The sequence below is a fragment of the Anser brachyrhynchus genome (genome assembly GCF_964034855.1).
Source record: "Anser brachyrhynchus genome assembly, chromosome: 3".
NCBI classification, from domain to species: Eukaryota; Metazoa; Chordata; class Aves; order Anseriformes; family Anatidae; genus Anser; species Anser brachyrhynchus.
The window spans coordinates 53,025,196-53,044,079 of NC_137696.1; the positions used below are offsets into that span (position 1 = coordinate 53,025,196).

Here is an 18,884-nt window from a genome sequence, read left to right on the forward strand (position 1 = left end):
GAGAATTGTTCTTCAGTTGTGTGATGCTTTAGGCCAGTGACACATATGTTAATGAGTTAGTTATTAGTATGTATTCCATTGAATAAATGAGCGATCATCTGGGATTTTTAGCAAGAGTTAAAGGTGCTCTCAGTTCCACTATAAAGCTATTGGTAGCACTCAGCAGTACTCTAGATTACCCTTTAGTGATGATGAGAGATAAAAGGCCAGTTTATAAAATTGTCAAACACTGACATTGGTGATGGGAAACAATATTAGTTACATAGTTATAGTAGATCAGTTCCGTAAAGTGATCTGAATTTTACATTAAAATTGTCTGATCTGGCCAGGATGTGTTTAAATAAAAATTAATGCAAGGTCACATCTCCATGAAATGAAGATTGTGGCACTTTTACAGGATGGTCATTTGTAAAACAGTCAAAGAACCTAAGGGTCATAAAAGATGCTGTTCAATTGAACATGAGCTCCAGTGTGATGTGCTGGCTAATAGAGCAAATGTAATTCCTGTACACAAGCAGAGGATCATTAGCTGTAATTGCATCAGCATATGACATTAATAGGAGCGTTATTTGGTGGCCCTGTCCATTTCTGATGTCGATCTTTTGAGAAAAATAGTGATGATTTGGAAATAACTGTACGAGCAATGTAAGATCCGGGAAATCTGTCCTACAGTGGTAGACAAAGACAACAAATGGTACTATTTTGTCAGATAGACAATTACTTGATCATAATCTGTAAGTACTAACATGGGAAGAAGTTACCTTATTATAGAGGGTTTTTAAATCTAACAGGCATACAAGATGGAATGCATGGAGTCTAAGGCTGGGCAGATTAAATCTATATAAATTCAGGTTAAAACAAAGGTATGTATGTTTTACAATGTAGTTAACAAACTGCTGGGGCAGCTTAAAAGTATGATGAATTTTGAACTGTGCAGAAATTGGCTGTCTTTCTATAGCACGTTATAGCTCAACATAAGGTCATCAGGAGTGTATAGAAATCATTTGGCCAAATTGTATTGCGTATGTCTAACAAAAGGAGGAAAATTACTAATAACACAAAAACAATAACTCCATGCCTTAAATCTGTAAGTAAAAGTGTTACAGCATGGAACACAGTGGGGACGGGATTTTACTTACGAATCAGTGAGAAAAATTCCATGATAGGCCTATGAGAAAATCTAGATGCTCTCCAAGGGTTTGTCAGTCCTGCATTTGAAGGCACTACATGGATATGTCAACACATGAAGCATCAGAAGTAACTATACTTGAGAAGATTAAACTATCTCACGTGAGAACTAGTGTGGATATTTCCACATGAGTTGTGCAGAATATATATATCTTAAAACGTGTTGCTAGTAAAACCCTCATTTTTAACAGACTAATATCTTGGAGCCACCAAAATGACATGATGATGACATCTCTGTCTATAATGGAATAGCTCATTGGATAAGCTGTAGGATATCATTGCCTTTCTGTGATTAATAACTGCAGGAATTTTTGCTATATCTGCGCAGTAAGCCAACAGTTTATAGCAGAATCGTCTACTATTCCTTATACTGCAGAATTTTATCTTCTATTGTGTCAAATTTTTGCTCATTCAGCTCTTCTTTAATCCCATGTTATACTGATGGTACCTTCCAAGTACAAACACATTTCACAAGAATCAAAAGAGTTATTAATCCCAAAGCCAATCCTTATGGAACTCTAAAAGTAAAATTATTCTAATATAACTCATTGTTTTCTCCCCTTTAGTTTTTAATATCTTACATTAGAGAGAGTAGTACAAGTTCTAGTCTTTTCATTGCCACGCGCCAGCTTCACTCAACTTCACACCAATTAAATCTTCATTTTCCAATCTTAAAAAAAAAAAAACCAAACGACAACAGCAATGAGTTTTCGTAGAAAGAGACATATTTAGCTTGGCACAGAGCTTTACAACTTTGTAAACTTATATTGTCTTTTATCTCATTTTTCATTTACCTTTATGAGTTTAATTATACTTCCCTTCAAAATTTCTTCTCAAGCCTTTCAGCTATTAAGGTAAGATTAATGAGCCTGTAATTGCCAAATCACTTTTCTCAGTTGCTCAAATATACACATGGCACTTGCTACTCTTCAGTTATATGCTGTTTTCCTGGTTTTGCTAGATTTATTAGCAATACTTGTTCTTAGGTTTATGTTTTCATGTTCAAGTTTTCCAGAGATTGGAGATGTTCCAGTCATACTGTGATATTAAATTCTTTGGATTGTATTTCATGCTGATATGTTTTATATTCTACACACTCGTTCCCATTAGCCTCCTGCATTTGCTTGCATGTTTTTGATTAGTATTTTTACTGATGTATCAGATAATGTAATCCAGAAGACCAAACGAAAGCTTGTCCATTATAACAAATGCTGGTAAATACTCATCTGTAGTATAGATATCATTCTGGTAATTCAAATACAAGAAAGTTTAATGGAAAATGAAGCAAGAAATGAAAGCCTTTTTGGCATTTCTGGGCTGCTAACTCTAAGGGGAAGATTGAGGCAGACACAATTCAGCTCTCTGGCAATTTTGGGAAGATTCAAACACCTAAATTAGGATGTGTATATTTAGGTGCCTACAGGAGTGCTTGGCTTTCTGTGCTCCCATTCCTATCACCAGACACAGTCTTTACAGACAGTGCAGGATTGAGGGTTGGGAAGTGCAGAGAGGAGATAGGGACTTTTACCCCAACCATGTGCACTTAGAACATGATTCTGTTTCCTACACACAGGCATGCTGTGCCATTCAAGATCCTCTCCTGTTTCTTACCTGGCCTCCAGGTGCCACCGCAGAAATGAGGGGTTTCCCCTCATTTCAATGAGGAGTTCTGCACCTGATCTGCAAGTCCCGTGTGCATGTCTTGGATATCATGGCGCATCTCAAATGACACAGGGTACCTACTGGGTAGGCAACTACATGGTGCCCCTTGTGGCTGCCCAGCTGAATAGTTCTCTGGGTTCCACTGATTCTTCTGACTGGAAAGCAACTGACTGTTAGGTAAGAGTGGATATCCAGCAGAAGAGTAGACTTCTCCATGTAGACCCCTGCATTCAGGCATCTTAATTTCAGACTGACTTGTGCCCAGATTCTCATTAGGCCACTGGAATGATCAGAAGAATGGGGAGACCATCCTGCAGATGGTATTTGAGATATGTCCTCATAGTTCATTAGAAAATGTTACCGGGATTTTTATGAGTTAGCTCCGAAGTTGAAAGCTGTCATTGCAGCAGAGTCTTGTGCCATAGCCCAGTAGTCCTAGTAGAGATACAATTCATTGGCATGGGTACAGAGTCCCACTACTGTAGGTAAACTCACAGTTACTATCTCCACACAGTTTTGTGAGATCTAGTATTTTGAGGCATCTGCACACAATACGCAGATACACAAGCCTACTTGGTTAGGTTGAGAATTTTTCTACAGTACTCTAGGTGCCAACATAGAGAGACTAGCAGGCTTTTTCAGTCTAGCAAAAGTGTAGTATGTGAATGCATACTATAAATACATCAGGAATATAAACATGAGGATAGAAAAGTGATTTAAGCTAATGTATGAGAAGTGATACAGGATACATGTATTTCTATCTCTGGTTAATATTATTAGTAGCCCAGCTTTCACGATCTGGGCCCATGGATCTATTCCAGCTGTGTCAGTGATTGTTCCCAAGTGTAGATATCTTTCAGACAGTCTGTAAGATCTGCAGAAATACATTTTTATTAGATGATATTACGAGATGTCTGTCTCTGGCCTGTCTGCAGACTACAAACTTCATGACTTGGGCATCTCTATTCTTTGAAGATCTTCAAAATTAGGTTGTATATTTGATACAAAACTGTGCATTTGGTTAGCATGTTAGGGTAGTTCTTAAGCTTCCCCAGCTATAACTGAGAACTGAGACTGAATGTCTGCTGTAGTTATAAGATTTTTGTCAGTCTAAACAGCAAAAAGAAGGGAAGGACAGGGCTAAATTCTTTCTTATGACTGGAGAAGGTGATTGTGAAAGAGAATACCAGACTAATATTTTCAGGATTCTTTTTTAGTAGCTATATTCTTTACATATTAGACACATTAATTAATTCTCACTATTTTTGTTTTCCCAATAATTGATTAATTCCGTAATTGATTCATTGCATATTAATATTATATAATGTTATATAATGAACCATAACTGGTTCACAATATTACTGATTATCTATGTTATTGATTCATATTACTTTATTTCTCTCCATGTTTACTTCATACAGTACTTGATTCATCATATAATTACTTCACAGCTTAATTGAATCCTTGCACTATTGAGCAATTCCACAGTAATTGCTTTAAAGTAATTGATTACTTGTCAGTGTGGCCAATCGTGACTCACCTGTCATTCTTTACAGTCCACTTTGTAGTTATTCTTTCCTCCTTCATCTCAAAACTGTCTTTTCATCCTCCTCTTTCTGTGGTTCCCATTAACTCTACATATACCTTTTTCAGGATTCATGAATTAGTTCTCCATCTCTTTCCCACTTGATTAGTTATGTCCTTGAACATGTGCTTGATTTCCTATTTTGCCACTCCAGCTATGTCACCTGCAGTCTGGCATTTGCTCTTTCCAGCTCACTGATCATAGCATAACGCTAGAATCTCAAAAGAGTATGTCTTGGTCATTTCTCATGGCCTCCAAGTTGCTCTCCTTACCCTGCCTAACCTTACCTAAGGGAACTTCTCCCTTACCTTACCTTCTCCCTCACCTAAGGGAACTTCTATATGTCCTAATCCTGTTGGTATGTTGTGTTTCACATCGATGATGTGAAATACCCTCTTGTTGGAAAGATCATGCCCATTTTATACGCTAGGGTTGAATTCTTACGCTCTAATCTGTGTTCTCCAGAGCCCAGTTGTGCATGCACATGAAGTCAGGCTGATATAGCACAGTACCCTGAGGTTAAACAAGGGCTGCACCTTCAGAGAAGAATCATCCTCAAAGTACCAGTGTAGGTTCATAGTTGAGCACTTGCCAAACTTTAATCAGAAAAATCATTTCATTTTGTCACGCTGTCACCATTAATGCATGCTTCAGTAGGATTTTTTTTTTTTCTTTTTAAATATAACTGATGGTCCAGTGCATGAAGCTCTGAACTGGGACCCAGAAGTTCTGTGTTCACATTTCGTTCAGACAGGCTTCCTGAAGGACCATTGATAACTCATTGTTCTGTGCCTCACTTCTTTCTCTACAACATGGAGTTGGCATTTATACTGTGAAAAATATCGCTATGGTTTGGGAGATACTTACATTTGGTGGAAATAAAGATTGCTGATAGCTAAGGGCTATGCTTAAAACATAGGCTATACTGGAATGAATCAAAGAGGGATACTTTTAGGAAAAATATAACCATACTTTTTTTTTATTTTTATTTTATTTTTATTTTTTTTCCCTCAAATATTATTTAGTTCACTCCATCTAGTAGTAAAATGTTTATGCTAACACTGTAAGTCTTCTCATGAGAAAGTGTAGAAATTTCAGCAAGTGTCTTCAATTTATTTATTGACATGGTGATAATTGAGGCTTAGTAAAGGGTTATTTTTCTACTGAACCATGGTTTATAAATATATTGTATTTTATATTGAAGTGTAGGAAAGTAGTATGAAATCAATTTAGATATTTTTATTATTAAAATTAGTTTTTAGACTGGGAACAATATCTCTCTAGGTAGACTGGAGATAGACAGTGGCAATATATGCAGTGATCCCAACCTACAGTGGTTAGCATGAACATACACAGTGAGGTACCACAAACCCTAGCATTGTGGTTTATACATTGGAGTGTTAAGATGAATGAGACCCTGCTCACAAAGATAATTGCTAGAATGTGTCACATAATCTGAAGATGCTTTGTGTAAATAATTCTTAGCAATCTTTCAAATATTCCTTTCCTGTGTGGATGGGTACGAGGTATCTGTGGTTAAGTTTAATAGGTTAATTGGTATGAATCAGATGGGGCAATAGGTATGCGGTATTTCAGGAAACCTTACCAAGGACAAGACTGATATAAACCCAGTTTTTCAAATTGAAAAGAAAAAAAAGAAAAAAAAAAGAGTCACATTGAAAGAGTCATTCATCTTAACAGTTTATCTTCACTGACTACAGATGTAGCCTGGGTGGCTAGTGCTTTTGGGCTGTGGTAGTTTAAATGCATCAATGCATCAGTTGATGTCTCTGATCTCTGATGGATAAATGATTAAAGTTTTATATGACTAAAACTAATTAACTACTTAGGACCTCATCAGCTGTCCTTTTCCACAGCTAATACAATTTACTGTAATGTGTACCTGTTTCTTTTAGGTTTTCCAAAGTCATCAAAATAAGGTCATTGTTGTCAACTTCTCTCTGACTTTGAAGACTGCTATTTTTATTTCATACCTGAGGGAGAGCTTCTGTGCCTTAAAGCTTGTCTCCACTTTATGTATCTTTAGCAGTCTATAGGCATCATGTCTCCTTAAAATTGTGCCAGGATTGTACCTTTAGACTATCTCAGTACAACAGGATTTTTGTCTAGGTTCCTTCTGTAGCTAGGGGACTGATGCTGTGAAGGTGCTAAGCTCTCTGTTGATCTGAGAGAGAATCTAGAGGACTAATTTGCGTTAGATGCTTTACTTTTAGGTAGGTAAAGTTAAGTCATAAAAATACAGTCACAAAGTACTGTATATTTAGTACTAAACTTGCTATCTACATTATTTGAGGATAGTAATTTTCAAGACAGTATGAGCATACTTGTTGATTTTAGACCACCCAAAAAATGTCTGTTAAATTAGAAGCTCCCCTCAGTTTAACTGTGGTGTAGTTCCACTAATTCCAACTCGTAAAATATGCAGTATTTACCTGCAGGAGCCATCTCACATAAAAAACAGCTGCATCCTGTATGTAAACACTAGTCATCTCAAAATATGCATTATTTCTCTACTCAGATGTTTGTTACGCATATTCTTCTTTTTTATTATATGCATTATTTATAAGAAAACAAATAAGAGATTGCCAATTGGGTAAATTTATACTGTCACATGCATGATAATTTTTAAAACCTACATTATTTACTGGATAGATCTACTAGACTTCTGCACTGAATAAACAGAAATCTTGGCACAGTCAACAATTTTGTAAATGCATGCCATTTACCTAATCTTTTTCACAAAAGTATGCACAATATTTTCAAGATCTGTTTGTGAACAGCATTAATTACAAAGGCAATTTATCTTCTAATTAACCCTAAGAGTGATTGTGTTGTTCAGTTCCTCAGTTGTTCTTTCTTTGTTCACAGGTTATGGCTGAAGAGAATTTTGGGTGTATGTCTTTTGTCAGTGTAGATATAGTGCTAGAAGTCCATGCATGTTCTTGTCTAGGGGGTTAAATCCAGTTTTATCCCTCCTTGAAAGATCTATATTATATTAATTTGAATATAAAAGAAATTTTGATTTGCATATGTTGTGAAAATGTTTGGAAGTGGTACTCCCGTTATTGCTACTTTTCTCTGAGTTATTTCAATGATCAACATGGATGTTAAGTCTCATACTTCTGGAGAAGTTTCATCTTGAGTTATGCATCTCAAAATACAGATTTATGTACTTGAACTGCTTATTAATGAAGCTATGATACTTGTAACTACAGTCAGGTTCTTTGATATCATGATTTGGATGAAACTCAACAGTATGTTGAGTTGGGTTTTATTTGGGCTTTATTTTTACTTCTTCATGATGCAGTCTTTGTTCTGCCTTTCATCACAGTGATTAAAGTCTACTTTAAATTACTGAAAAATCCACTTATTGTATTTATTTAATATAAAGAACATACAATATATTTTCAAGGTTGGGCAGGTTTTATTTTCCATTCAAAAGATAGAAAAAGAAAGAGAAGGAATGGAGGAGAGAAGGAAAGGAAAGAAATAATGGGATTTGCTCGTGCCCCTCTATTTGGATCTGGTTTGAGAACTTGCTTTCATGGTTCTGTTTTTGCCTTGCTTTCAGAATGACGGTTAAGCATGCTCCCTAGTAAGAGTCTGTAGATATTGAGGAGGGAGGCCTGAACAAGTTGTCTGTACATTTATGCAGATTGCCTAAGGAAAAATGCTTAGTGATTGCTGTCACCCTGTTGTTATCGGAGAGAATAATCATTCTGACGGAGACAATTGCTGCCCCAACATTTCTGTTAACATAAGGATTGATTTTGCCCTTAGGCATGATTTTGAGGTCTCAGTGGAACTCCTGAAGCTTTTTGTTTTCCCTTGTAGATAATTGCTTTGCTTCTTTCATGCTTGGCATTAGTAAACATATTTCAAAACACAGGAATTAAAATTGTAGACAAAGCATGCTGTGAGACACTGTATTTCTTCAGATTGACCTTAATTGGAGACCAGTATGTGGATATATTTACAGAGACGGACTACAGATAATAAATATTAATGATGGCTTTCAAGTAAGATCTGGTGTTGAAATATTGTTACCATCATGGTAGATTATTATTAGAGGGACGACGTATTTTTAGTTGGGGAAGATTCTAGAGCAGTTGCAGGATATTCTTTGTTACGTCCTAGGATATACATTAGTCCACAGATAATCAGATAGCTCGGAATGATGTAGCGTGACAGCTGAAGAAAACATCCGTAATCCCTTCTGACAACCCAGGTTATTTAGTATTTTTAAAGTTAATTTGATATTTGCAATGATAAGCAACTTCAGAAATTCCTAGAACAAAACAAATCAATTCTTGAAGAATTTTGTAGTAGCTTATTATTTGTTATACTTAACTTCTCCATAATGGGAGTTTTATGTTTTTGTAAAAGAAGCTGGATATTAGTGCCATCGGCCAGCAGATAATGAGATAACTTACTCCACAACTAGTAGGAACTATTATAAAAATAATTTTTAAGACATCTAATGTACTGTGTATGCAGATAAAATTAAGAAAAAGATAGGTGCTTGTCATTTCCCCAACGTTAGTTTTATATTGCAATGATTTATTTCTGCAAACAGCAGCTGCTTGGAAATACCACAGTTACTCCCTCCGTTGTGACAATGACTGAGAGCTGGTTGAGCATCTACTTGCTTGAGTAGGCCTATTTTGTCACAAAATGCATGCTTCCATTATCTGCAAACAAAATGTAAGACAGTAAAATTTATTCAAGCAGGAAATACAAATTTACCTCTCTCTGATCAGGATTCCCAACAATTCATCATTTTAATGTATGCTCTTTGCCTCAGCATAAAAACCTACTTACAGGGCTTTAACTTTCTGTGATATGATGTGTTGAACAAAGTAACACTGCTTAGAGAGCAAGACCTGTTGCAGTTACCACCACAATTAACTCGATCAATTCTTATACTGAAAATAATTTACTGAAAATGACCTGTCACAGCATCACCTATTCAATGACAAGGCAGGGGAGACTGAAATCTCATGGTACAACTGCAGAACCAAAACAAAGGTCACAGAGTCACATTTCAATACTGAGCTTGTTTTCACTGGTGTTCTTTGTAGTCGATGAACTTCTGACTTTGTTATTTAGTATGTTTGAAATATCGATTAGTAAAGGTTTTGTTAGCTCATAGCACTGGAATAGCACAGTAAGGCTAGAAACAAGCACCTCTTTTATCTTATTTTCTGTATTAAAAAATGATCCTTTAGGTACAATTCATCGTTTGTCCTTCCTTCCTGAAAGGAAGTCTTCTAAGTATTCAGACTTCATCCAGTATGGGTAAATAAATGAGCATATTATGTAAATGACAGGAAACTTTTCATTTTGTTGGAGCCCAATACTTCCAATATTTTCTTACCATATTCTTTAAGATATTCTGCAAGTGGGAGGTATGATATTTAATACCATTTTTTTATTTTATTTAAAACTGTGTGACATTACATGGAATTTTGTATTAGCAGAGCAATGTTACAATACATTTAAGTAACAATAGCAAGAGAAATTACGTTTTGCAGAGTATAGCAGTTTCAATATTTCAGTTGAATCACAACATGACTGTGATTCCCATTACTTGTCTGTATAATATACTTGCTGTCATCATGCTGGGTATCCCCAGTGGCTAGGAAGAAATACATGGATTGAGTGTCAGCTCAAGCCCATTGCTATCTTCAAAGGACTTTTTGTTCATTGTTCCATTTTTTATAATCTTTATTTGGCTGAGGTGCATGTATACTCCCCTCCCTGGTCTGGGGCATGCAGCAGGACATCTGTGCTCTTTCAGTTTAGTCAGGGATGAACAGTTACACTGCTGGTTGATTCACTCCATTGAAATAACTGTTTGATCCACTGAACTGATGCAGCTGGCTGATCCAGCTGATATACCCATTTATTTAGACCAAAGACCATCCTCTGGGCCTCTGTATTGAGCTAAGTTCAGCCTTCTTTGCAGCAGCTGTCGCCAGTCACTCCCTACATCCTTCCCTCAGCTTGGGGAGCACATTGCCCTTGGCCACCTCCCCTGAGCCTTCTTCCATCATAGGGGTTCAGTGATTTAAAATTGCTTTAAAATTGATATTTATCTCCCATCTTGTGAAAGTCTCAGTGACAGCTTTGCAAGAAATCTTTCCTTCTGCACCTAAATCAAGCCTAGTGCTGACAATGGTCCCCTGCACACATGAACGCAACGGGGTGTCTCACTGCGATGAATTGCAGTGATTGTTCACTACCTTACAAACTCCTCAGACAAGCTAGTCCTAATTGTCAGGATGACAGCAGTCACTCTAAATGCTGATGTGAACTGTGGTGCAGATCAGACTAAAAAGAAACGGTGAATTGTTTTCAGTAATTATCATATGCAAGGAAATAAACAGATTAATAACATAGTAATTGAATAAAAAGCTACGCAGCTGTAATTCGGAAGCCATTCTTGAATTCAGATCAGTCTGCCTGATTGTTTTCTTAGAGGGTTTTCCTGCAAGGTGTATGAAATGAACAAGGAAGGAGGTTCACATCTCCTTTTTATCTAAAAACACATAGGAAACTTATTCAAGATACAGAAGTTTATATTTCCAAATTTGATTTAATCATTTGCTTGGTTCATATTTGGACTGACAACACCTGTATGAAATGATATAGGTTAATCTAGGTTTTCATCTTAATTTCATCACACTTTTGGTTGAGAGTTGAATAAAAAAATAGCATCTTTGGACATTTTCTTCTAATATACTTCCATATTTTTTGGAGTACAACCTAGAAGAAAAAAATTCTATATCCCAGGTCAATATTACAAGCACCCAGACAACATTTGAACATGAGCTCTTTAAAATTTTGGTTCAATGACTGGCAAAATTCCCCAGTAAGATAGAGTGTATCCCTTCCAGACTACTCAATAGAATGATGAATAGAGATCCTTAACAGTCCCGAAGTCTGTATCTTCTCATATCCTCGAGTAATTTCCTACCTGAGCACTGACAAGCAGGCTATTTCACCATTTTTTTTAAAAACAGTACCTGAATCTATCATTTTACTTCCATTTCTTTGCTTTTATAAATAGCAGCAGGAGAAAAGCAATGTTCTTTGGGTGCAATAAAATTATGGTCACATGTAGTTCTCTTATTCTGCACCACATTTTGGTTTGGAAGGTAACGCTTTTGGGGTTTATTTCTTATGTAATTCAAGTTGGTATATCTGTATCATATCTGTTCAGGAAATGTGTTTTCCATCCTGGAAAGAAAAAAAATCACAATTACAGGCAGAAGGAACTAATTCTGGATTGGGATGCAAAACTACTGTTTTGAGTTCTTGTGTTAAATTTTGAAAGGTAAAACTATTTTGAAAGAATAAAATAAAATTATTGGGGAAAAAAAAAATCAGAATGTCGCATACAGCTTTCCTGAAATAGAATATCAAGTCTTAATGCATAGAAGTTTTCTAAAATATTTTCATGGGAAAATTAATCAGTTTGCCAAAATGCTTATTCTTTTCACAGTCCCATAATATGTTCTGTCTTTATATTAAATACTATTCTAATACTTAAATTATTTACTATATTCTATCTGATATTCATAAGAATGATGGTATCTGTAATATTCTGTAAGGTTTTATATTCTGTTTCTTTAACAAGTACCCATGGGTATGCACTTCAAAAATACATGTTGTTATCAAACCCAGAGCTTAGTATAGTCTGTTTTAATATGTTGACATTTTTGTGAATCCATATGAACCTGTCACAGACTTAGGTAGATACTAGAATATTATACCAAAAGTTCCCAGAAGTGATTATTCTCAATGACTTAATGAACTAACAATCCTTTCTGAAAAAAAAAGAAAAAAAAAAAGAAAATAAAAGTTATGATTTCATGTTCATAATTATTTATAATCTGTGAGCCAAATATTTATATGATAAATTCTAAAATATTCAAAGTTCTGTACTCTCAACCAGATGGCAATAATATATTAATAAATAAATAATAAATATAATTTTTCCTTGGATAAGAATAATTTACAGTTTTGGATAGCTTGTGAGCCAGCAAGAACTGGAGAGGCTGGCCATAACTATCTACGGATCCATTTATACATCCTAGTCTGTCCTTCAGTGGAGAGGTAGGGATCCCCAGAAAGCCACTGTAATTTTTTGCCTCTCGATTGTAGCGCCCAAAGAGCAGCCTCCATGTCTCCAGCATGTCTGGAATGAACCTTGTGGCTCTTGATTGGCAGATATTTCTGGAATACAGTTCATGAGGTCAGGATATTTGATACTGTATCAACTGTATACTTCTGGATCCATTTTTAAAATAATGCTTTCTTGCATAATTATTCTCTGATGCATTGGTTCTTAAAGTGTGTAATTAAATAGAAAGAGATTTAATGGAAATATCAAAATTATTAAAACACTTTTAGTATTGTTTAGTGACACAGAACATATAGTACCATTAATCTAGCGAACTGAATATGGGGCTAGATTGATCTGGTTCCTTTCCATATCACCCAAAAATCTTCAGAAAAGACTCCACAGTATTTGGAAGTTAGTATTGTGTTTCACCTTGCACTTGATTATGTTTCTCATAACAGTGGAAAGTCCTTTAACTAACAACTAGGACTAGTTTTGATGGAGTCAGACCGAGTGATGTTAAAAATGAGTGCCAAGGCCTGCTTCAGTACCATCAGTGTAGAACAGGAAGCTAATCCCCTTCTTCAGTATGATGAGCTTTGTAGCTGAGTTATGGATGGAAAGCTTTCTAAATCCAGAAATTAGGACGCATTTCAGCTTTTAGCCTTTCTCATAATTATACAGACTCTTGAAGTTTTGCTATTAAGCTGATACTCTCCCTCCAAAGCTGCAATATATATATAATTATTTGTGTATACATGCATACACACTGTATGTATAACAGGTATATCTCTTTGTAGTGCTTTCATACATAGAGTGTGCAAATTGGTAATATATGTATGATGAGTGGATTCTAAAAGAAATACCAGATAATTTTTCCACCGTATGCCAGCATTTCTAATGTGTTTCATATAAGCTTATGTGTTTTCAGGAGGATTGTTGGAGCAGCTTTGATGTTGCCAGAGAGCAGAGATCACGATGTGGCCAGCTCTGCTCTCAGGCCCAAACTGCTTCTTGGCTGTATCAAAGCTTGCACTGGCATAGGTGGTGAGTCAGTACCCAAAGCATGTGTGGTCATTAAAGTCAAGGCAGCTGTCTTTTTCAAAAGAGGTTGCTTTTCGTATTTTTATGCAGTCTCCTGAGTCTTTTCTTCTTAATGACCTTCAGAAAATCATTGCAATAACAGTGCACAATCTCAGTTTACACATCAATGCAGATCTATTAAAATAGGTTTGTCAAAATGCTCTTGCCTTTACGTAAGCTGTTTTCCATTTTTGTTTTTTTAAGTTACCGTATCTTTTTTTTTTTTTTTTTTGTGTGTGTGTGTGTGTTTGGGACAATTTTTAGATCTAGGCTTACTTCAGAACTTTGGTGCAGTTAGTATTTGAAAGGAAGCTGAACATATATATATATATTTCTGTATGTTTGTAATTTACTCTTCCAGATAAAATTAATGTAAGAGGGAGACTCTTTCAGAGTAGAAAATTACACTCCCACAGCAGTATTAGAAGAATCCAAGTTGGGTTATATTGAGCCTACCTCCTCTTAATAGCACCTGCAACAGAGCAATACAGAGCAGCATTCTATTCTGTTGAGGCATTATATATTATGCAAGCATTACTTTTAAATTTTTTTAAAGGTATTAAATGAGTTGAACTGCAGAATTCTAGGTTCCTGGTTTATTTAGGCAGCAAAAAGACCCAGAGTTTATTTACTATATTTTTTCAAGTAATCTTTTATGAGTCACTCAAAGCAGTTATTCTGTGAATGTTTTCTGGATACAGGCCTCAGGCTTCTGAGGTCTCGTGGGTCTTCCTGCCATTTCCAGCTAAGGATTATCACTTTGTTAAATCAGGATGTTCGCCGCTCCCTTCTGTTTTACAGGGCATCCATTTCTACATGAGTCGTGGTTATTTTTAAGATGAAAGGGCTTAACATTATTTCATGGATAGGCCTGAGCCACACTATTGAAGATGTCCACCAGTTTCCTAGATTTAGCTCCAGGCTCCTATAATTTCATGTGAAAGCCAGAAACTTCTAGGATTTTAGAAATTCTTCCTACCTCTCACTAGGCAAGTGAGACTCAAAGTGAAAAGCACAAAAAAATGCCAACTTCAAAAAGGCTGGATTCTGGGGAAGGTAACATTCCCTTTTTAACCTGATTTAATACATTGGGTTTCTCCGCTTGTTTTGAGTAATATCCTCATAGAAGTCGTTTATCACGGCAATGAAGCAGTTTCACTAACATAATATAACTGTTTAATTGCTGTTGCTGTTTCAATTACATTAATCATGAATAAAATAAAATAAAAATAACTGTGTTATGGCAAATTTAAAAAAGAACTCCCCTCCCCTATTAAAGTGACTTATGTTAATTATCTGAAAATCATGAGACATGTGGTAGGTCTTCTGGATTTTTTTTTCAATAAGCAAAAGGAGCGTTTCATCTATCTGATGATAAATGTTTGCAATTTTGCAGTTACCTCCATATGTACTATCATAAATAAGCAATGTCTCAAATTCTTCTGCATGTATCAGTTTTTGTTCAGAATTCTTATTCTTCTGGAACTAATTTAATTTTACTGGTAAGTTTCTCTAAATACATTTCTAAACATCTAACCAAATTACCTGTTTCTGTAATTTTTTTTTGCCCTTTAGATTTCCATAGTAGCTCAGTTTAAATGTCTATCATTGTTCAGAGCTCACACATGCCTTTACAAAGGTGTGGTTTTAGCTGGGTGATTGGCTTAACATTTTTATGGCTTTATTTAAATATGTCTTGATCTGATTTTATTCTAGTTTCACATATATCAATTGCCTAAGTTGATACAGTTCAGTTTCTCTACATTCATAAGTAATTGGGTTCATACAATGTTAAAAAATATGTCACTAATATGGATGTATTAAAATTATTGTTCTATATATGTCAGAATCATTTTATCCCTAAACCTTGTAAAATCTTCCAAGTCTCACTGAGCTCAATAAACGTATTTGTATGCAGAATTATTCATATGCGTAACTTCACATATTGAGAGAACCTCTGTATAAACCATATGCTACAGAAAAAATAGCTATTTATGTGTATAAAATTGCTGATGTCAAGACCTCTCTAAATAGGGTGGGAGGAAGAATTTTTATCAGGAGAACTTGGCAAACTTCCACTATATCTGAAAACACCATACAGTTTGTAATGTCAGTACACAGCAAAGGAGCACTATGTGTTAAAATCCTTCCTTTCTATTTCTAGAAACCTCGTATAAAGTATACTATAGTCAGTATTTCTGATCTACTGGTGTCTTGCTTTCACCATCTGCTTTTATGAAACTATTTTTACCTTAACAAGTATTGGTGGCTGCCATTGAGTGGCCCTTTGATGTACAGTCAATCACAGACCAGAATAAAATTGCATAATAGACCATAATTTCCTGACTGATCATAAACTAAGCCTTATGTGCTAGGAAATTTCCTTACAACTAATTGACAAATGCGCTGGCACAGGGAGTGATTGGTTGCAGCTGTGTGCCTGTTTTTATCATAAAGAAAGGAAATCTTGAGAAGTATTGAGGTGTTCATGAAATTGAGATGGATCTTCTTATAGGGATATTCAGAGTTAGAATAAAAAAATGCCTTCAGCAAAAAGGACTGCCTGTTATTTCAGGCCCCAAAATAGTGTTTGAAAATGTACAAATCCTATAGAAGACTACATTGCTCTTTTAGCCTAATTTCTCCTGACAACAGGAACAATGGAAACAAAACATACAGTCCAAAATAATAACATAATATTAGCCTACACCATTTTCTTTAGAGAGTTAAAAGACTCTCAGAACAATCTGTTTAAAATCAAACAAAATTAAGATAGATTCTCTTGTTTCAAACTGTATTTTGCCTCATATGCCCCACAGTAATGGTGGTGCATTTCTGTCTTCCACTTATGGAAGCGAGGCATGCAGAACAAGATTTTTGCAAGAGAATTTGTGGAACTGTACAATGCAGATGCATGCTGGTAGCACTGTTACATATTCTCAAAGGCTAGATGAAGCCTGTACTTACTGCCTCCCTTCTAAGCTTCAGCTTTTCCAATGTATGGCAGAAAACAACTCAAAGAATCACACATTATCAAATGTAGATTTATAGTTCTGCTTGTTCAAAAAATTAAACTTCATTATTAAGAGGAAAAAAAATGTGCTTTTTTGGGAGGGAGGGGAGGCTAAAATGTGATCTAAGAAAAAAATGGAAGTGATATTTTAACTTAAAAATTGTTTTAAATAACATTTCATTTCAGCAAGGAGAAAATGATTTATCCTATTATTATCAACTCAGCTGTTATGTCAAATTTTAATTTGTGCAGATCTTGCCTTTGTCAAAGCAAATCTTTTAAATCATTTTCTTTATCTAGTGCTCATTAAATCATACATACCAACAAAACTTTTGGCTTTGGTACATTGCATTTGCCAATAGAAATGTACTTTTCCAGAGGAGTTATGGCCTGAGCTAGATACAGTAGTCTATTCTTATATATCAGGTCTTTTGATCTATCATGGCAATAAGCTAAAACTTCAGATTGAGGCCTCCTTTTTAATGATGAAAGTACTTTATATAGTCATCCTAGATTTTAATATCAAAACCTATAGCTTCCTAGCTTTCTAGTAAAATATATCTTGAAATTATAGGTCTGCAGGTCTTGAACTATCGAATTTCATATCTGCTATTGACCTGTATCTGACACAGAAAGGCAGAAAACATCTTGCTCAAAGTCATTGATGTGTGGAATATTACAAGTAAATCCAGCAAAAGAGATTGGCAGAGGTAAAGTGCCAGGAAACGCCCTAAAGTTGTGGCACAGCACAGCTTCACATGATCTTCACTATTTGGTGTGCATATCTGTAATATATATATATACACACAATGTGCTTTAGCTGTGCTTAGTGGTGATTCAAAAAAAAAACAAAAAAAAAAGAGAGAAAGAAAATAGAAGCCTTTCTTTTACAGTATCTGCAATGTTTTGCCATTTTTTATCCCATTGTATTCAGCTGATATACTATATACATCACCATTTATTAATCTGAGGCCTTCTGTATTTTGGCATTTCTGTATGATTTGGAGTAATTCATTTTTCGTATTTGTAATAGTATATGATTCATCTGCCCAGTAAGCATTTTTTTGTTTTTTGTTAGCTGAGTACTGTAGTTCCTACTCTCATCCTACTCAGCAAGTTCATGTCTAAGTCTTCTCAGTGAATAAGGATTTCACTTTGTACAAAAAATGACAACATTCTGAAATGGGGATTTTATACATATATATACGTATATATATATGCACACCTACTTTTATACATTTAATATAATCAAGAGGTGATTATAAATGACAGTACACGGTATATATTGAATAGGTGCAATTAATTTCTTTATGCTCAGAGAACATGCTGAATTCATACAATTTTGGTATAACACTGGTGTATTTGAAATGTGTTTCTTTTTTCCAGCTAACTAGCAGTTTTACAGTAGGAATGACAGACTATTTTTGGCAGTCAATTCAGGCCACGTGTTTAGGCCTGACAACAGTGGCTGCTGCATATTTTCTTGTGTCAGGGACTTAGAATCTACTCTAAGACGTATTTAATGTAGGAATATTTAAGTGAGAGCTAGATAGCAAAAGTAAATGTTAAAAAAAAAAAAGAATAATAATTTTGGAATTTTTATTTATTTATTTATTTTGTAAACTAATTTGAAAGAGAAAATGGATACACATTTCTATTCTACGATTAGATTTTTTTTGTTTGATCCATAATTTTATAGGTCTCTAACGTTAAAGGGTTATTTCTTACTGTCATAGCAGCAATTATGTAAGATATTTTTGCTAAAGCTAGAGTAATTACATGGGATTTTTAACCAGAAATTGGGGGTATAATTTTGACTAGAGAGTTTAACTTAGACCTGTCAGAGAATAAAAGTAACCATGAGGGTGAATTTCAAGCTGCTACAAAAGTGATGTACGTTCTGGAACAAAACATATTTTTCAAATGTTAATAGGATCAAAACCATTACCAGTTCACCATTCTGCAAACTCTTCAGTCACAGCAGGCTGCGGGGAGCTGCAGCAGCCACCGTGGTCTGTCCATGCCAGGGATGCAGGCAGTGGGTGGCCCTGCAAAACGCAGCACAGGTGGGAAGCCAAGTGCTGTGGAACCAGAGGTTGTGTCTCACACAGTGGTGGAGCATCTGGGGTTTTGGAGAGCCCTATGCTTGGCTACACAGCAGGGAGGCAGCCCAGGCCTGCTGGCTATGGGCAGTCCTGCTGCTG

The 18,884-nt window shown here is 35.5% G+C and overlaps 1 long non-coding RNA gene across 1 annotated transcript; it reads right to left on the bottom strand.

Moving 5' to 3' along the window:
• Window positions 1-8,488: 8,488 nt before the first annotated feature.
• On the bottom strand, window positions 8,489-18,746 carry LOC308191893. Its single transcript, XR_013948360.1, has 2 exons — window positions 18,629-18,746; window positions 8,489-11,698 (listed from the first exon to the last, which is right to left on the bottom strand). It is a non-coding gene; the product is annotated as an uncharacterized lncRNA (long non-coding RNA).
• Between the last annotated feature and the right edge of the window lie 138 nt (window positions 18,747-18,884).